At 44.1% G+C, this 21,033-nt stretch overlaps 1 non-coding gene and 2 pseudogenes across 1 annotated transcript; 1 reads left to right on the top strand and 2 right to left on the bottom strand.

The window, feature by feature from the left end:
* Positions 1-7,383: 7,383 nt before the first annotated feature.
* LOC117716874 (uncharacterized) lies at positions 7,384-16,184 on the bottom strand (annotated as a pseudogene).
* Positions 16,185-16,529: 345 nt separating this feature from the next.
* LOC117717410 (small nucleolar RNA SNORA17) lies at positions 16,530-16,659 on the bottom strand. Its single transcript, XR_004607903.1, has one exon. It is a non-coding gene; the product is annotated as a small nucleolar RNA SNORA17 (small nucleolar RNA).
* A 2,375-nt stretch (positions 16,660-19,034) lies between these two features.
* LOC117716873 (G-protein coupled receptor 12-like) lies at positions 19,035-20,387 on the top strand (annotated as a pseudogene).
* The last annotated feature ends 646 nt before the right edge of the window (positions 20,388-21,033 follow it).

Here is a 21,033-nt window from a genome sequence, read left to right as displayed (position 1 = left end):
TGTGTGTGTACATACACACCCATCACAGCACACCAGTTAAGGCCAGGAGCTTGTTGTCTCCTTTCATCCCCTGAGCTCTAGTGGATAACAGGTCATCAGGTTTCCAGGAAGTGCCTTTCCCTACCCACCAGCCATTCACCAGCCATTTCGCCAGTCCAAACACTTTCATTTTATACATCACTTTTAAGTTGATTTAGTTTCCTTTTTTCTTTCCTGTTCTGGGGAACTAAACCAGGAGGATTTTGAGCCAAGCTAGACAGGCTCTCTACCATGAAGCAGCATACCTGGACCCAAAAATCAATTTAAATGAATGAAAAATGTGCAAAGATTTATGTGGTGTGACCGTGCCTCAGGTGAAGCAGCAAATGAATAATATTTTCACTTACTCCAGAAAAAGAATTCTGATTTTCCTCTCTGAGAATTGATCTCTATTTAAGAATATTTCCACTTTCCACCAAAAAACTTACTCTCTTTATGTAAGAATGAAATGTAAGAATGTTATTCCAAATCTCAGCGTGAACTTAAAATTAAATGTAAGAATGTAATTTTAGGTCGAAGCATGAAGGATTCTTAGGTTCGGAGTTTCAATTTACACTCAAATACTAGCTGCCCCCGGGGCACATCCGGGGAAGAGCACTTTCCCAAGGCTTGAACAAACATTCCAGAGGATAGGGCCCAAGATAAGGGAAATGAACCACCTGGGTAAAGACTTAAATGAATTCTCCAGGAGTATAAAGATAAAGGTGTAAATTGAGTTACTTAGGAGCGGAGACTGGGAAAGGAAACTAGGCTTGGGAAGGGCTGTTTGAAATCTTTTTTAATATTGTCCAAGAAGCAAATTAACTATCCTTCTGAACTCTGTATATAAACCATCCTTTGCCTCCACTTGGGGTTCCTTCTTGCCTACGAGCAGAGGGGCCCTGGTGCACCTGCCACTGTCAATTCATCTATTCATCAGTAAATCTTATGCAATTGCAGCGAGTCCCCTCCGTGAGTATTTCTGGGAGAGCGTATACCATGGGTTTAGATCCTTAGAATCCAACATCTACAAGAAATGCAAGGATTGTGGAATGGAGCAGAGATTGAGGGAATGGCCGGCCAATAACCGGCCCAACTTGAGACTCATCCCATGGACAAGACCTAATTCTTGAGCCTTAAAGATACTCTGTTATGCTTGCAGGCTTGTTCTCTGGGAGGCTCCACCCACCAACTGACTCCCACAGATGTAGACAGTCACAGCCAAACACTGGAGGAAGCTTGGGGTCTCTAATGGAAAAATAGCAGGAAGGATTGCAGTCCCTAAACAGATAGGAACTACACAGGAAGACCAACAGAATCCGCTAACCTGGACCCTTGGGGCTCTCAGAGTCTGAACCACCAACCAAAGAGCATACACAGGCTGGACCTAGGCCTCCCAGCACATATGTAGCAGATGTGAAGCTTAGTCTTCAGGTTGGTCCCAAACAACTGGAACTGAGGCTATCTGAAAAGCTGTTGCCTGTATGTGGGATATGGTCTTCTCTCTGAGCTGCGTTTTCTGGTGCGAGTGTGAGAAAAACTGCCTAGCCTCTCATAGACTTGAAGTGCCAGCACTGGGGGCACCTTTTCAGAGCAGAACGGGAAGGGGAAAGGATTGTGGGAGGGGGTGACCTGTGGGGGCAGTGAACAGTATGTAAAGAGAATAAGTTAAAAAAAAAATCTCCAGCAGAGGAGATGCCTCAGCTAGTAAGGGTACTTGTTGCCAAACCTGACATGGAGTCTGTGTTTGATCCCTGGGACCTACATGATGGAAGAAGAGAACTGATTCCTGCAAGTTCTTCTCTGACCTCTGCACGTGCCCTATAGCATGGGTGTCTGCCCACTCCAGATCCCTGCTTCCAGAGCGCTGGGATTAAAGGCATGCACCACCAGGCTCACGCAGACTCTTTTGGGTTTTTTTTGTTTGTTTGTTTGTTTGTTTTTTTAATGTCCGGGAGCTGTTAAGCAAAATTCTTCATTTTAATTTGTAATAAATAATGTGAAGGGGTGGATGGCTGGAGATACAGGGCTCAGCTGTTTAGAACATTTGATTCTCTTCCAGAGGATCCGAATATGGTTTCCTGCACCCACACTGGACAGTTCACAACTGCCTGCAACCTTCTTCTGGATTCCTTGGGCACCTGGACACATGTGGCAGACACACATAAGTATTTCTGGAGTTAGCTGTATCTCTCACTTTTCTTCAGAACTGGGGTGAGCCAATGAGGTTTAATGCCCACAGCAAAGAGAAGCAGGTGCCTACCCACGGCTCTGGGAGCAAGGTCACCACCCCCACAGTTCATAAGAGCATCATTGGATTTTGGTAGAAGCAGGGCCCAGATGTGCTGGAAGAGAGCTTATAAAATGATCAAACCACAGCTCAAGCCACACTTCTCAGTGCATAGGGATTGGGTGTCTGGCAAATCTGTGTCTTCTGAGACTCTTTCCAGGAACTTCTGCTGCCATGGCCTGCTCTCCTACCTCCACGACAGGGACACTAGAACCTTCAATTCTCTCAGGGATCTGCAGGCTATGAAGTATACCAACCCAAAGGCTGAGGGTGGCATCAAATAACCTATGACCTCGATGGCAAAGTGTCCCTGTGTGGGGCGCTGAGCTATGAGAGACAGCCGGGCGCCTGGTCGAACGAGCTTTTGAACCCCGAAGACCCCCTGGGACAGAAGGCATTCAGCTCTGTTCCTGGGGCCCTGGCTCTCAGCTTCCGCCCTTCACAGCCCCTCCCACAGAGAGAGGTCTATGACCATGGGTCATGTAGGAATAGTGCCCCAGGCTCTCCCCACATGCATATGAGGCATCCCCAAAATCTCAGACCAAGCCAATGGGACTACCTGCTGCTAAAACCTTAACCCACCCCAAACTGTATATATTGAGCCTAATTGAGAAGTAAAAGCACACACAAAAATCATCTCCATTGCCCGAGAGCTTCTGTCATGGATCCTCCCCTCTTGGCCAGCTAGCCAGGGCCCCTCAGCTGCTCAGTGAGAGCTGTTAACACTGGGAGAGAGATCCACTCTCTTTCCCGCTACCTAGCCAGCACCTCCCAGCTTAGCCGGCTCTCCTGGAGCGCCTTCGGGGTTCTCCTCTCTCTGCGGAAGAGAGGGTGATGGGCAGCAGTGGACCTTCCCTGCTGACACTCTACCCTGAATCACCCTCGGGCAGAGACAGTGGCAGAGACAACGGCTGTTCGCACCCTGTCCTCTGCCAAGCCAGAGATTTTGTGGGACCCCATCCGGAGCTGGTTCCCTCTACTTGCTGCTGCCCAGCTACCAGATGTTCCCACCAATGTGTTACCAACATATTCTTGATTTATTGCTCTCTTTGCTCTGTTATTATAAAAAGTCACCAAAGTGTACAATAATGTAACAAGGCATTTTTTGTAACCTAATGTTCTTAAGCCCCGGTCACTCATATTTGACTCTAAAACAAATGATCTCTGTGGTTGTCTGTACAGCTTGTTGAGGTGGAGGAGCCCTTTGCCTTAGCAGCAGTTACCAGAAAATGCCAGAAGCATCTCCCCACTGAGTCAGCAGGCTGAGAGAAAGAGACAACAGGCTAGCCTCTCACGAAACCCACGAGAGCCTCCTCATGCTTGGCCTAAAATGACTTCATTATATTCACAACGGAATATAGCTTCAAATTAGAAAAAAAAAAGATGTTTGTGGAATAAAAGTGTGTATTGGGAAAGACAAATTAGGTATCACCATGAGACTCTACTGTCTCCTTTTTCCTCAGACATTAGTGAGACACAGATACTTCAAATTGCTAGATACATAGAAATTATTATAAGTTATCAGTAAATGGTACCTAATGGACATAGTGGTAACAGATCACTCTGAGGCCTGGTGATGCATTTCATCATATGCTAAAGTTGCAAAAGTGTCCAAGGATGAAAGCCATACAGAGAGATGGCTTTTTTTACTAAAGAATAATTAGTGACAAAAAAATCAGGACATTCTCACCTGCTTAGAAGTGAAGCATTAGTTTTCTATAGAGACTGAAAAAAATAAAATACCCTCATAGAAGTCAGAAATAATTTAAACAATTATTGAACACTAATTGATAATTGACAATTAAGTAATTAAAATAAATACAATTAGTTAACTATATCAATTAGTTATTCATTGATATTGTTTCATAAGCATCTAAAATTATTGATAGTAATAAATTATCAGGTGTAAATTAATAATTAATTGTTAAGTAACACTTAACAGATGATTATTGTTGACCAATAATTATTTATTAATGTTAACTAATGCTTAATTGTGAGCCAATAGTTAATTATTAATACTCAATAATATTGATTATCAGCTAATAATTGTTTATTGGTTGTTAATTAATAAATTATTACTGTTATTATTATTACTACTACTGTAACTGGAGAGACTGTTCAAAAGCACTGCTGCTCTTGCAGAAGACCCAGGCTCGTGCGGTTCCCAGCACCCACATGGCAGCTCACAGCCAGCTGTAACTCTGGTTCCATAGAATCAGATGCCCTCTTCTGGCCTCTGTGGGCACTGCAGAAATTTGCTGCTATTCATACTTGTAAGCAAAAACCTCGTTGCACATCAAATTAAAATTTTTTTAATGTGATGTATTAAATTCGGGGTGCAGAGAAAGTCACACTTGAAGAAAATATTAAAGGCTCATGTTAAGAAAGAAGGCTAAAAAAACAAGGAAAAATCTCTCTGAGGAACACTTAGAAGAACAGAAAATAAAGACAAAGAAAGAAGTTGGGATTAGCCAAAAATAAAGACAAAACATACATAAGGGACACAAGGGAAAAATACCAAAGAAGTCATGAACTTTGACAAAATCAGTCAGAAAGTAAAATTATGAATTAAGTAAAAATTTGTATAGCTTCTACACATTAAACAAACAAACAAACATCTGGGCATGATGGTGAATGGTTTTAATCCCAACATTTAGGAGGCACAGGCAGGGGGATTGCTATGGGTTTGAGACTAACTTGGTCTACATAGAGAGTCCCAGGCCAGTCAGATCTACACAATGAGATTTGTCTCAAGGGCAAAAGAGAATTTCTGACAAAGCTTGGAAATTTTCACAGACAGGATGGAGTCTCAGAGTGCCAGAGTTGATGGAAGTCACTGTGTTTATGCTCCATTACATTATTTAAGCACCTCAGTGTTCACAAGAGAAGACTGCTCAGATATGGATTTTAGCCAGTAAGTTTTAGTCTCTTTGGCTGGCTGTTGACTACACTGGGTGTTTGAGATCCCAGTAGAGCCCCAAGCTTTTTTCAGGGTGAGATTTAAAGATTAGAAAATCACATCTTGTGTTGACATATTTCAGTTAACAAGAACAGTTAACCAGAAGCAGAACTATAGAAGTCAAAAAGCAAGGCTAGTACAGACTTTCTTTGAACTTTGGAGGTCAATGGATTAGGCTTTTGTTTTAGTTTTGGCAGGTGGTTCTGTCTATATGCTGAGATTTATGGCCTGAATGGTACTGCCATCATGGAATCAGTTGTGCTAGCGTCTGGGGCCCTGCTACACCAGGATGTAGTTGGTCTGCTTTGATGAACTCTGTCTCTATGTTGGAGATTGGTGCTAATGTTTTAAATCTGTATGTCCAGACACTGAAGGTCCTTGTCCCCAATTGGTTTTTGATCTATCGCTAACGACACAAGTGACCAATGGTTGGGCATGGGTTCCGACACTTAGAGTCGAGCTGGTAGGATGCAGAGAGAATTACCTGGACGAAGAATGGGGCTCAGCAGCAGCCAGAGATAAAGCCAATGGCCATGTGAGTTTTCAGATAAGGGGCCACTGGCCACTTCCTCATTGGGCCTGGGATAGCAGGGGAAGGTTTAGGAGTATCCAGCCTTTGAGTTAGCCAAGGCATTTTAAAATTAACTGGTGTGTGGGTGTGTGTGTGTGTGGGTGTGTGTGTGTGTGTGTGTGTTCCATTCATTCTAAGATCTGAGATAGCTCTTGGGTGGGTACATTTGTGAGATCCTTTGGGAGCACAAAGAGATTCAGCCAAACACCACAACATCTCAACAGTGGATCAGAGGTAAGACTTTGTGTTAGTAATATTGTCAACGATGACATTTAATTTTTCCCAAATTCATGTAAAACTATAAAATGTGGACAAATATGAAAAAGTCCTATCAGAGCATCTGGACTTATATTTCTCCAGGCTGGAGGGTACCTGCTCCATTAGTGGCAGCTGGTGAATTTCAAGAAGCACATAATGAAAATATTCCCCTGCAAGAAGATCTGTGTTCAAATCCTGCCAGTGTTGCCATCGATGCAGGACTCCAACGAGTTCCTCAGCTTCTGGGTTCCACATCATTGATGTGGGGCTATTGCAGATGACTTAATGAGGAACTGTCCTAGTTAAGGGGGATCATGCTCCTTTTTGGACCCTCTAAATGCCTTATGGGAAACATCTCATAGTTGAAGTGCAGGAAAAGGACAGCTTGGCAAGATGCTGTGTCCTTGTCCAGCTGACTAGAGATGCAGGGAGGAGTTTGTTTGGTGCAGAGACAAACTTCAGAAAACAAGGAAGCCCAAAGAGTCTAAAAGCACATGGAGGGTCTGGCCACATTGTAATGAAAAAGATTAGAGAAAAACAGACAACTCTGCCTTTCAAAGTCAGCATTCTGAAAGGCAGGCAGACTCAGCAGAACCCCATGGTAGCTTGACTTGTGGGGACAGTACTGGCTGTGGGTAAAAGAGGAGGTGGGAGCTCCTGAAAAAGAAAAGTACGTTATCTTAGGGTGAACCCACATTCCTATAGGTCCTAGCTAGATCCCCGAACTGCCACACTGGCTAAACTCTTTAAATGAAGAAACAGGGCATGTCTCCGCCTAGAGGGAGACTCCATTTTTGCATTTAAACTGTTTTGGTTTTTTAATAATTATTTTATGTTTTGTGTGTATAAGTGTGTGGTGGCTAATCTTGGTAGACATGCGTAGATTGTACCACATAGAAAATAAACTATATCATTTAAGACTAGTAAACAATTCATTTTTATTTATATCCAAACCTAAATAAAAAATCAACCATTAAAAAAATAAGAATCCAACAAAATAAAAGATTTTTCTCTAAAAAAAAAAAAGAAAGAAAAAGAAAAGAAAGAACAGCTTAGGCAGGGAACCACAGCTGGGTGGAACTCAGTGGATAATTCTTCTAACTATATGTCAACCTCAGGCAAAAGGAAAACAAACTCTAGTACACCTAACCACACAATGGCAGATAGAAATAGTGGCCTGGCAGTTAGAACATTGGCAGCCACGTTATTATCCACATCAGCATCCACATCAGCATCCACATCAGCAGCCACATCTCCAGCCACATAAGTAGCTGCATTGGCAGCTACTCATAGAGGTGAATGTACATCAGCTGATGTGGGCAGAGCTTGATCTACAGCCAGAAGCTGCACTTGTACAGCTTCTGGCACAAAGGATTCCAGCAGTGCTGGTCCCAGGAGCTCAGTGTCCTCTCAGGGTTGCAGGTCTCCTTGTGGCTCTGCCACAGAAGCTGGCCTCATAGCCAGAGTCTCTTGCATCCCAGAAGCCTCCTGCAGTGGGGGATCTGGAGTTGTTGCACAATCTAAGGGCAGAAGGAGATGGACTTCTAGTGGAGGCAGCCTAGAAGCTTCCAGGATGGGGTGAGCTTCCCCAAGATGGCCTTGATGGTCACACAGGGCTTTTCATGCCAGAGAATCTCCAGTACTCTCCTCACAGTAGGACATCTTACCTGACTACTGTCTAGCCTTGGCTTTAGGCCAAAGCTCTGGAGAATTCCCTGGTGGAACCCATCCCTGAAACCAACTCCTCACCTCACAGGCAGCCAAACCCAGGCCTCCTCACCTTTCTCAACCTTTAGCTTTTTGGCCTCCTGCTCCTCCAACACTGAGAGCAGCTCCCTGGCTTTGTGTCTACCTCTACAGAAGGTACATGGAACCCCACATACTCCATCAGCCGCCTTACGACAGCCATGTCTGGGAACTCACAAAAATCTTCTTTGAATTTCTGAAGCCAGCGGGACAGAAAGCTGTATATGGCACTGCCGGGCAGAGGAAGTTGAGTCACAAGCCTGGCCTTACATCACCAGCATAGCAGTGGGCCGCATCAGACGAGACAATGGCTGCCAGTCTGTGTGCTGATGGACATAGTGGTCAGGAATATGAGGTTATGTCTGGAGAACTCCAGACACTTTCTGTCCCTTGGAGGACAGACAGGGCTAACTGGGCTGGGCTGTAGTGGGGATGGAGTCTCCCAGGGCCCTTCAGCTTCTATTCTTTCCTCTGCTCCTCAGAACCAAGGAGCCCATTGGAGATCTCCGTTTTTCTCCACCTGCAGGTAAAGTCTCAGGTACTATTCCTCTAGTGGGAATCCCCATGGCAGGGCACTTGTCAATTGTTTAGTCCTCAGCCTTAGCCCCCATTCTACTCTACAGATGGGTGCTTACCTCTGTCTTCCTTCTCTCAAACAACTGGACAGATGGTCCCTTACCTCCCTCTTCTTCCTCCATCCCACTGCACAAATGGGCCCTTACCTCCTTCTTCCCCTCAAACCAACTGCACAGATGGGCTCTTACCTCCCTCTTCACCTGAAGCCCACTCACATTTTATTAGCTGGTCCTCCCCCCAAGTCTGGCCAGAAGGATCCATACCTGTGGCATTCCATGAGGGTGTCACCCCTAATGCCTTATTTCCCTAACCTACTAATAGAGCTAGAGGAAGCTACTTGAGTCTGAAGAATCTATATAGTGAGCATAGATCCTGGGGGCTCTCTGCACTGTTCTGACTTCCATGCTGAAGTCAAAGGTCTTCATAGATCTTCACACAATGGGTGGAAGCCTAAATGCTCTCTGCCAGGCTCTTGGTTGGGTCCAGACTTCTTGGATGGCCCCCCAGAGAACCTTGTCTTGTTCCATTAATCCCATATAGGTCAGATAGGGACTGGAACTTTGTATACTAATGGGGAAAGAGCTCTGCCCATGACACAAGAAAGGGTAGTGTTTGACACTCCTTGGGGACAGTGAAAGACAGAAACTAGAGTCCCCCCAGCCCATATTGGGCCATGTCACTTTGCAGGTTTGGATCAAGGACTAATACTGCCAGGGTACAATCATACTTGCTCTATGAAGCACAGAGTCCTGGAAAAGAGCAGAGTCCTCCTAAACCTATGTTGGATGTAGCCACTCACGTTTTCATTATCAGGTCCAGCACCTCCCAGGTGGTAGCAGATTCATGGTAGACAGTAAGAAAAAGGGCGTGGCTTTGGTTTATTCTGAGGACAGACCTAGGAAGGTTTAAATGTGGAAAGTCTGAGGGACATCAGCAATCCATTACCATAGATTGAGGAGTGAGCATAAAGAATGTTCCTCAGTGTCTCACAGGAACACACACCCCCAGGCAGGGACCTAAGAGGATCAGGGGAACAACCAGAAAGTTCCTTGCTACAGGCTGGCCCGTGTTACCTTGGGATCCCTGTGGGAAACATGCCAGAATTGTGTCAGAGGGCGTATCCAACGTCTCTGAACCACTCTTAGCTTTTTTTGTCCTGAGCCACTGGAAGTCTGGAAACAAGAGAACATCCTGGTCTCACAAGCACCTCCAGACAAGTAAGTCACATAAGGCACTTACAGTTGGCCTCTGGTTACCTAGTAACCAGGATTCTGAGTTCCATCTGGACTATTATTAAGGAAGTGTGGTCACTTCCTTAGGTCCTCCAGTGTGAGCCCCTCCTTAGGCATTTCCTAGGGATTACCAGTACTTCCAATTGCTGTCCTTCTGTCTTCCGTGGTTACAACGGGACACAGTGGTAACCGTGAGCTCATGCTGCTACACTGACCTGGGAAGCCTGGCTTCAGGGAGACCCTCAGATTTGATTAGGCAGACAGGAGATTCCAAACCATCCAATCTGTACCACAAGCATCTAGGGAAAAAACAAGTTCCCCTTAGGGTCTTCTCATTGTCCTGACCTGCTCTCTGAAGATCATTCTAGCATGAGGTTCCTAGTATGTCATCATGTGTGTATGTTCACAGATGCCATATGCCTGGGAAATCTCATAACAGTGTTACCAGAGGTGAAGGCACACATAGGCACTTGTCCCAATGCACACACACACATGCACAGGAAAGCATATGCCCACACAGACAGGTACACACACAGGACCAGGCCCAAGTGGACACTGAGCATTTATTTACAAATGGCCAGGAGTATGTTAATGTAGAAAGTTCCATCAGAGCGGATGGTTATTTGGTTGAGGTTAGTGTTGGGATATCCAACTTTAGCAAAGTGTGTGCCTTCATCTTTTATTGCAGATTTCTCTTAGGGCAGTGGGCGGGGCTCCTCTACCTTTCTATTCATTCTACTGTTTACCCCTTTGGGCTTCCACAGGCTACAGTGTGCTGCTTCTGTGTTCCCCAGACTATGGCTGCCTTGGTTCTGGTTAGCAGGGTGTCCCATGCTGCTTACAACCTTCCCTATTCTGAGGAAAATGTACGCACTAACATTAAAACTTTGATGGAATTTCCATATCCTAATTCTTTAATGAGTAGTTTTAAATGCATTCATAGCTCAGTTTCAGAATGTTGAAGGAAAAAATGAGAAATGTAATACTTTTGTTCAACAACAGAAAAAGAAGGAAGGTAAAAGAGAGGAGTTTGTAGTTTCTAGATTTTATAGAAATATCAAAAAATCATATTGGTATACACAGCATGAAACTCTCTTGGGCAGTAAATGGGATTGATAGAGTTCAATGAGGATAGAAGGATGTTTGGGAGGAGATCTGCCCAGTGCAAATATGTACTCATATGACAATAGCCTCCTGTCCCACATTGCCATGTACAATGAACTTTTACATAGTAAAAAAAAAAAATGTTTGATTTCTTTGAGAAAAATCTTATTATTTTACATGTATGAGTGCATGTGTTTCTGACTGCATGTGTGCACTGCCCATGTGGAAGCCAGAAGAGTGTGTGGGATCCCCTATACCCAGGTTCTGCATTATTGTGAGCTGCCTTGTGAGTGCAAGGTCCACTGCAAGAGCATCCAGTGCCTTTATTTATTTTTTTCTTAAATTTCTTTTTTTTTTCTTTTTTTTTTATTGGATATTTTATTTACACTTCAGATGCCATCCCCTTTCCCCATCCCCCCCCTTAGAAAACCCCTATCTCATGCCCCCTTTCCCTTTTTGCACTTATACATTTTTTTAACAATGTTAATCAAAGGCTTTATAAGTTTGGTATTGCTCAATCAGAGGTGTAACCCACTACCCAACCTAGATATATCAACTATCTTTGACTGGTGGAGATACATGAACATCTGCCTCCCTGTCTCCCCCCTCTTTCTCTCTTTCATCACCTAGCTTCTCCTCTCCTTCTTCTCCTCCTCTTCTTACTCCTTCTCTTCCTATCAGCATTCCTCCCACCTTAGCTCCTCCTACATCATCCAGTGCCTTTAACAGCTGAGCCATCTCTCAGGACCATTTTTGGTTTATTGCTGATCCGAGTAGCCCATTGTAGAAACCACAATTAGTGTCCAGTGCTACCCAGTAGAAAGTTTCCAGATGAGTTATTGGATAAAATATGGTAGTGAGTGTAATGAAATTCTGTCCCCTTAATTGTTATATTACAACCATCAAATATTAGCAACTTCAGGTGATAGCCACACTTATTTTGGCTACATCTGTACAATTTCCCTGACAGCTCATTGGGGATTGGTAGAACTATATTGCAGGATACAGGTGGGCTGCCTACCAGATGAGGTCTTTAGGGCCCAAAGTCTTCTTAACTCAGGCCTGCCAAGGTTTGATATGCTGTCTGGCAGCTGGAAAAGCTGTGGTCTGGCTTGCCCACAACAGGGTGGTGGTGACCCAAAGAAAGCCTCTCAGAGCCTGGCCTTAGAGGCCAGTCATGCAGTGTGGCAGTAACAAAAGCTCAACAGCCTCAAGAGGAAGGAAGCACAGTCCACGTGGTCATAGTTCTAGAAGAAATGCTCTTGTCCCACCTACTCTGGTTATACTATTAAAACCTGGCATACTTTGGACATATGTTTTTTTTTATTTTTAACTGAGGTTTACTAAATTGCACTCCAAAGAAATTGGACAAATTCACTACCAGCAGCAACATGAGGAGGAATATAAATCTTTAACAAAAGGTTAAATGACCTAAATGGGTTGAGTGCCGGTGAACCTCTTCTCAAGGATAAGATGCTGCATCATGAGGCCACTAGAGGGCAGTTGCTCTCCATGGAAGCACAAGGAGGCCCTCCCTGACCTGTGTGCTGGCATCTCAGTGACAATTCAGAAAAGGTTGTGGGTTGGGATAGCTACTGCAGTTAGCTCAACAGAACAGAATTGGGGGCAGTAACTTTATTCCTATCCCAGATGCCATCGATAGGACATTTATTTTGTAAATAAAATTTGTGTAGCTTTCCAGTTATCTGATTCTCTGCACTTCAAGGGGCCCTGCCTCTGTGAAAGATGACCCATCCCACCTCCTGCAGAAGCATGGGCCAAACCAGGACTGACAGTTCCTTTTCTGGAGCAAAGGGTGGTAGAGGGTAATTAGTAGAAGTTCTTCAGAGGCTCATTTCCAGACAGATTTAACTTTACCTAGGAATGCTGGGACTTATCCCATGTTTAAAGACATCCAATCCCTGTGTATTCTGGGTGATCCTAGATGACCTTTCCACGCTGTGTTCAGGTAGAGACCATGTTCACTTAAACAGGGTGGGGCTGAGACATCAGCTCTATCTTGTCTGGTATATCCTCCTTTTTCAGGTGAGCCTGGGTGAGCATCCCAGGGACACTATTGAGGATTCTCTGTCCCAGGATGCCACCAGCCAAATTTGCTTATCTCCTGACATCCCAGATCCTCAAAGTTCTGCTCCTGTCCCCCTGACATCCACCTGAGGGCATATAGGCAGGGAAGCCTCCAGGGGTGGTTAGGGTCAGAGCTGGGCCCTGGAAGCCCTGTCTACAACCTAGACTGTGTCCACTCATATACCATTGGCCTGTAAGACAAAAGTGAGAAGCAGAAAAAGACGGGGTATGGTGTTAAGAGCCTGTTTCCCAGTGCTTGGGAAACAGAGGCAGATGGATACCTGTGAGTTCTACATCATGAGTTCTGGAAGAGTCAGGCTACATAACTGACTCTCTCAATGTCAAAAAAAGACAAACAAAAAGTAAAATGAATTACTTTTAATACTAATCTAAGCAATAAATTAATCTTGCAGCTGTATTTCTTTACCTTCAGTAGTCTCCAACAACCACACAGAGAAGTAAGATTTATTAAAATAACCTTGAGCTAAATACTGAGTAAATATTACTCTGTTCCAAAACTGCAAGCTGGTCAGAATTCCTCCCAGACAATACCTCTACATGACTTTCATTTTTGCCCTTTTTTTCAAACTTTCTTCTCCTGATGCTTCCTGGACCTCTCCATATGGCTCCATTCCTTCACTTTCTTGTCTCTTTCTCCATTCCTTTTAGAATAGGAAGTCGCACCTTATCCTCTCTAAAGCTCTATATTGGCTCATTGGCTTTTATTGATGTGGCAAAGAATGGATGAGAGCAATGTTTACACAAACATGAGACAGGAGTTTCTAAGAATAAACATAACAGAGCTATGTCCAGATTGAACCCAGATAGTAGGATAGAGAAACCAGCATTAGAAATAACATAAGGGTAAACTTTACACAATATTACACCTCCAGGTTAGAGCACATTCATGGTCTTGCCAGGCAACCATACACAAGAATCATTGCTCTAGATTCTTTTGGTTTTAGATGTTGTTGAAAAGGCTGGCACTGTTGTCTCTGTTTTGTTGTTGGCTTGAAGACAAATCTAGCCATGAAGCATGTGTTGCCTTTAGAACCTCAGTCTCCTCTGCCCAGGCTTCTAGCCAAGTCACAGCGATGCTGGTTAGTTTCTTGTCAGCCTGACACAGCATCTGGGAAGTTAGACTGGTTACTCATCAGGAAGAGAGAAGCTCAGCAGAGGAAATATCTCCATGGGTGGCTTTCAGGCAATCTGTGCTTTGTTCTTGACTAATGATTGACATGGAGGCCTGTGATTTTGAGATGTATAGAAAATCAAGCTGAGAAGCCACATGGAGCAAGCAAGGAAACAGCCCTCACTCATGGCCTCTGCTTCAGTTCCTGCCTCCAGGTTCCTGCACTGAGTTCCTGCCCTGGCCTCCCTCAGTGATGGCCCATGTTTGAGAAATGGAAATCAAATGAACCCTTTCCTCCCCAGTTAGTCTGTGTTTTATCACAGCTATAGAAACCTAAGGAGTATAGGGAGCAAAGGTTACTCTGCCCAGCAAGATTCCCTCACGATCGGTCTTCACTTGTCCTTGAGCAACAGTCTCTGGACACATCACTGTTTCACCATCAAACATTCACCATTGTTTGATCTCTTCTGTCTGTCTGTCACCACTGAGAAAAGATCTGTTCCATCTGGTCTGATCCCATGCTGAGGGAGAAAGTGCCATATGTCAAGGAGCCAGTGCCAGGCAAACTCTCCAGCCAGATTTGAGCAGCCAGCAGTTATGGCAGGAATAGCTCTTAGGTCAGGCCTACCTGGAGTCCATTCCTGGAGTAGATTCTGATGTCCTAGCATCTCAAATGGTGCTCAGCATCTTTCTCTAGATGACATGTTTCCTCATAATGGTAACACACATCAGTTTAAAAGTTCACAAGAAAACAAAGGACAGTGGCAACATATGTTATGTTTCTTTTAATTCCTGTGGGTGTTTTGTCCCCTTTGTGTGTAGTTCATATAGAGGACAGAAGAGGGCATAGTATCCCCTAAAATTTATGCATCAGGTTGTGAGCCTTCATGTGGGTGCTGGAAACTTAACCTGGGTCCTTTGAAGAGCAGACACTGCTCTAAACCCCTGAGCCATCTCTCCAGCCCCTAAACACAAACACTTATAGAAAACTGCAGGTGTCCTCCTTGGGTGTCCAGTACCTTTCAACTATTTAAAAATCCTGCTTGAGAGCACCCTGCCAGGGCATGCAAGATTACCTCTGCTAAGAGACTGATGGAACATTTTGGACCCCTTACACATTTAGTGCTGGTGTCAAGAAAACTATATTTAAGGTCAAATTTTATTATATAAACACAATAGCATAAATTGTTTATTAAAAGAGAGTAGGTATAGAGAGGACAACCTGAATGTCAATTTTCTCACTGAATGGCATCGATGAGGAAAAGCAGAAATGCCCAGAAAATGTCACTGGCCATTTTGTAAGTTCGGAGTCCAGGTATAATACAGAATTCCACATACTCATAAATAGCACTCACTATTTTATTATGTATTAAGCTTACATGGAATCATATAAATTTGTACAAAAAGTATAAAGTTCAGATGCACAGCCTTACCCATTTCTGTCACAGAGACATAGGGTATTAAAGCAGTTGCTTATAGAAATGATTTCAAATACCTCAACACCTCAACAACAGATTGTTAAACAAAGCTCGACAAGATAATTTCTGAATAGCCAAAAGACTTTGAAAAACCCAAATAATAGTTGTTTTTTTATTTCAAAACATTTCTATTGGTTCTTTGTACATTTTACAACGTACTCTTTTGTTCACACATTTTTGCTTGCAAGTGTTCCTTGCAATGACTTCTTGATCTGGGTTGAGGCCTCTGGCTACTGATACTCTTTCTATCAATACTGGAACCTCACTAGGACATCTTTAAGATATCCTGTTGTTGCCCTGTGTCACACAGATCTTGTAGTTCTGGATCTGTAGGACCAGACCCTTTGTGCACTCCAACAGTTCATTGATGAGGTAGATGTTGGAGTGAGCCAATTCAAAGCCCTGAATCTTGGCCTGAGAGGTATCTGAGATGTTCAGCCTCCTGACTCTGTTACACACACACACCACCAGAGCAAGCTTTGCTGTTTAGCTCTAGCTGGACATAAGCCTGGTGTTTTGGTAATAATAGACCCTGCTGCTACAGAACCAATCAATGGCCCTTGGTGGCATGTAGGCCAGAACCCCATCTGTGTCCTGGGTGTCATCACTGGCTACTCACATCAGGGTGTTCCTCACTACCCTCAAGTATCCAGTTCTGCCTCTTTTCATTGTGTACACATCCTTCTTGATCCTCTTAATGATGTTGGGGTCTCTGAGTGTCTGGGGTCGCATTAACAGTGCTCTGTCCCATTCAAGCAATGTGGTGCTGGACACTGGTCATCAGGCATGGAGTAAGCCTCTCTCCACCCTCAAATGACTGGTGGTCATCTTGGGCTAGTTCCTTATCTGAGCCCCTTGGTGCTGGGCTGGTGGATGGACTGGTGGTCATCTCAGGCTTGCTCATTGCTTGGCTGTTCAGTTGGCCCGGTGCAGAGGTTTTCTGCCTGAGACTCACTCCCACCCTAGGCCTTCAGTCCCAGGCAGTTTGTCTCCTCCTCTTGGGCTCACTCTGCTTGGGAGCCAGCCCATTTTGGACTTCATGGCTGGTGGTCATTTCAGGCTCAATTTTTTTCAAGGGGTGTTAGGCTACTGATCATTCAGGTGTTCACAGGTCAGAACACTGAGGGTAGACATGGCCTCTCCTCTCTGTCACCTCCTGATGCACAGGTGACACAGCAGCCACACCTGCAATGTCTCTAGGGGAAGGAGGTTTTTGTTTTAAATTAAATTAAGTTAAATTAAATTAAATTAAATTAAATTATTTGTGTGTGTGTCTCACAGGTGCAATTCTGGGTATGTAGGTATGTGTGCACATATGTATATGTATGGGCCAGAGGGCAGTAGCCTCAGGTGTCATTCCTCAGGTGCTATATTGGGAGCCAAGATCCCTCACTGACCTGAGACTGCCTAAAGCTGGACTTTCTGGCAAGTGAGCCCCAGGGATCCACCCCTCATGGTTTTCTATCTATCAGAAGTCTAGCTTTTGTTTGTTTGGTTTCAAGTGGGCTGTGGGGATCAAACTCAGGCCCTCACATTTATATGGTGAGTGTGTTATCCACCGAGCCATTCCCTTAGCACCCAATTATCAGACTTGCCTAGATCACTGTCCATTGTCTATACTGTCAGTAAAAGATGCAGAGAGAAGGCTATACCTTCCACTGAGCCTTCAATAGGCCAGTTAACTAATGAGCCTTAATAATTGCAGAGAGGTGGGGATGGTGGGAGGCCAGACCCAAATTATCTTAAGGCATCTGTAGCATCCATTATAGCTACTCATTAACATCTCTCTTCCCAACCCAACATAGATGTGACTACTGGGTTCGTGCTTACAGAGCACTAGTTTCCAACAAATCATTAGCTGAGGATGGTGTCAGCCCACATATGAGGCCTACAGATCCTGGCTTTGCTTTAACCCACTTTCCAAATGTTTCCATCTCTTTATGTGACAGGCACCTCATTTATGACTCTTTGTTCTGTTACTGTAGACACTCCATGAAGGTGTTGACACATTGGAACATGGAATTTGGGGGAGTGTTGTTTGTGATTGGTTCTAATGCTTTGATTTAATCAGAAATCTAAGTGTGCAAAAGATGAAGGTCCTTGTCCCCAATTGGTTTTTGATCAATCAATAAAAAGACAACAGCCAATGGTTGAGTGGAAAGAGGTGGGGAAGGAGGGACCGCTAGGTTCCCTAAGCTGGACACAAGTGAGAGGAACAGAGAATTGCCATGATGTGGTAGAAGACACCTCAAGTTTAGCGCTGCAGAAGAGCCAACGAGTGGGCCTGGGGTAGCAGGCAGAGTATTAGTATTAGAACCACTGAGCTAGAGGGCATGTTAAATATATGCTAGTGTGTGTGGTGTGGTGTGTGTGTCTGTGTGTGTGTGTGTGTGTGTGTGTGTGTGTGTTTAGGGAGCAGCTGAGCAGGTGGCTAGAGGAGCATGACCTTCCAGAAGCATAAAGTAGAGTAGCCAAACTCCATGCTACAGAAAGTTATATCTGTGTTTTTCAGCCATGGCCACTCATATTTGGTGTTGATAATTCACATCAAATTACGTATTAAGATATTCAGTCTCATAGTATTTACAATAAAATATGAAAGGACCAGTATTGGCACAAGACACCCTAAGATTAAGTTCTCAGCACAAAGATTTAGTTGCCAAATAACGACTGGGCAGGGACAAGGACAGGAGATGGAAGATGAGAGAGAGAGGAGGAAGCCAAACAAGGGATGGGGGGCAGGGATATTTTTTTCTAGAAGGACAAAGGACTGCCTCTGCATAGAGAGGATAAAGACTGGCCAACAGAAAATGGTGGTTTATAAAGGTGGAAGTTGAAACCTCATGTGAGAATGAGGTGTTTATTTTGATGGGATATGTTAATTAGGGCAGCCACCATGAGCTTTTTATTCTGGACTTAAATACTTTGACGGGTGGACATTGGTAGTCAATCTCAGGAGGTGGAAGTGGTCAAATAAGGGAACAGATATTGAGGACTAGCTTTAGAAATGCAATCTAGTGGGATTTTAGCAGGGCAGAGGGAATGGAGAGAAGGGCAAGGCCGGCCAGAGCCATGCTCGCCATGCTCGCCGTGCTCGCCATGCTCGCCATGCTCAGGCCTGTGAGCCCTTTCAAAATGTATTCTTCATGAGCAATCATCCTAACAGAAAATGTTTCCATTTCAGCATGGACAAAATATATGTGTTCATGTGAACCAAAGCCCAGAAATCATGAAAAACTGATCTCCAGACAGGGCAATTCTAGATTAATCTTTGGAATTTATATTTTAAGTTTTATGGTCAAATGAAAGTTTAGGCCTTTTCACTAAGGTGGTGCAGAAAGCAAAGAAGGAAGCTCCTGCCCCTCCCAAAGAGAAGCCAAAGTAAAGGCCTAGAAAGCTAAGAAGGCAGTGCTAAAAGGCTTCCACAGCCACAAAAATTAGATTTGAAGGTCACCCACCTTCCAATGTCCCAGGACACTCTAGCTCTGGATGCAGCCAAAATATCCTCGAAAGAGTGCACCCAGGAGAAACAAGCTTGACCACTATGCTATCTTCAAATTCCCACTGACCACTGAGTCAGCCATGAAGAAAATAGAGGACAACACACTTGTGTTTGTTGTGGATGTCAAGGCCAACAAGCACCGGATCAAACAGGATGTGAAGAAAAGATATGACATTGATGTGGCCAAAGTCAATACCCTGCTAAGGCCCGATGGAGAGAAGAAGGCGTGTGTTCGCTTGGCTCCGGATTATGATGCTCTGGATGTTGCCAGCAAGAGTCCAGATGGCTAATTCTAAATATACACTTTTGTTTTCACCATTAAAAAAAAAAAAAACAACAAAAAAGGAAGTTTAGAAATTTTCTTAGCTCTTAAAAATATGTTAACAATTTAATCACCATTCAAATTCAAGATACTAATCATCTTTCCAGCATAGCTCATAACAAGGTAACTTCCACAGCCTCCATTTCCAGAATTAATATTTGACAGAACCAAACCCAAACCATTGCAGCAGGACAGAATCTTGAAATTCACATTTTAAGCAGTAAGGTTTGTCTGAGGGAGTCTCTTATAACCAGTGTTCTGGCAGTCTTTAATATACAGGAAAGACTAACTTTTAATATCTTAACTAAACGCTCTTTTAAAGGAAAAGAAATAAAACTAGACAAAAGCAGCATTCTTACATAGGAAACAGTTAATCCTGCTGGCTGGCCTGGGACTCTTCATCAATTGTAGTTTTGCATATCTGCTTCATTTAGAAGCCACCAAGCTGGTCACAATCAGACTCATTGTCGCCTCTTTCTCTGCCTCTGTCTGCAGTTTGCTGGCTATCACTGCGGACCGCTACCTCTCCCTGTATTACGCCGTGACGTACCACTCCGAGAGGACCGTCACCTTTACCTATGTCGTGCTAGTAATGCTCTGGGGACCGTCCACCTGCCTGGGACTGCTGCCTGTCATGGGCTGGAATTGCCTGAGGGATGAATCCACCTGCAGCGTGGTCAGACCTCTCACTAAGAACAACGCTGCCATCCTCTCCATCTCCTTCCTCTTCATGTTTGCCCTGATGCTTCAGCTCTAAGTGCAGATTTGTAAGATTGTGATGAGGCACGCCCATCAGATAGCCCTGCAACACCACTTCCTGGCTACATCGCACTACGTGACTACCCGGACAGGGGTCTCGACCCTGGCTCTCATCATGGAGACCATTGCTGCTTGCTGGATGCCTTTCACCCTCTATTTCTTGATTGCTGATCATACCTACCCCTCCATCTATACCTACGCCACCCTCCTGCCCACCACCTACAATTCCATCATCAACCCTGTCATATATGCTTTCAGAAGCCAAGAGATCCAGAAAGCCCTCTGCCTCATTTTCTGTGGGTGCATCCCTTCCATGCTGTCTCAGAGGGCACGGTCTCCCAGAGATATGTAGCAGCCTTCTCCCGATAGTGCCTCCACCAAGCACCCCCATTGCCCGGGGAGGCCAGTGATTTCCTCTCCTTAAATTCTTTGCACTGGATTTCACAACGAGAAGCCATGACATCCTTTAGACTTGTGTTGATAGTGGAAATCAGGTTACAAGTGGTTTTTTTTTTTTTTTTTACCTTTAAAAAAAAAAAAGTCGACTTTCCAGCTCAGCAATCTGTTGTTTGGTTTGGGAGTTAGGATTTGAGTGTTTGTTTGTTTGTTTGTTTGGAGAGTGTAGTGAGACCTCATGTGGCCATGAAATTAATGCACAAGTCTCAGGATTTTTAACCTAGAAAATAAATCAGAGTTTTAAACAAAACTGGAGAAGAAATTACTTTTTCTGAACTCTTTTTTTTAAATCAAGGTAGATCTTCCATTCTGTATGTATCTAACAGGATAGGAGATTGTTCATACAACCAAAATAGTTTATATAATTCCGTTTGGAAGGACTTATGTTTATTTCCACAAACTCAGTATTAAGTGACCAATATCCAAGGCACAAACTTTTTTACTCTTTCTTTACACTTAGCAGTAGTGACTGCTCTTAAGAACCACTTTGCAGTTTCTCTGTGTTACAGTTTGTTATGCATGGTTACCTGTGGTAGTTAGAC

The sequence above is a fragment of the Arvicanthis niloticus genome, chromosome 11, assembly GCF_011762505.2.
Source record: "Arvicanthis niloticus isolate mArvNil1 chromosome 11, mArvNil1.pat.X, whole genome shotgun sequence".
NCBI lineage: Eukaryota > Metazoa > Chordata > Mammalia > Rodentia > Muridae > Arvicanthis > Arvicanthis niloticus.
Note: the sequence above shows the minus strand (reverse complement) of the source record. Positions and strands in the feature narration are given on the sequence as shown.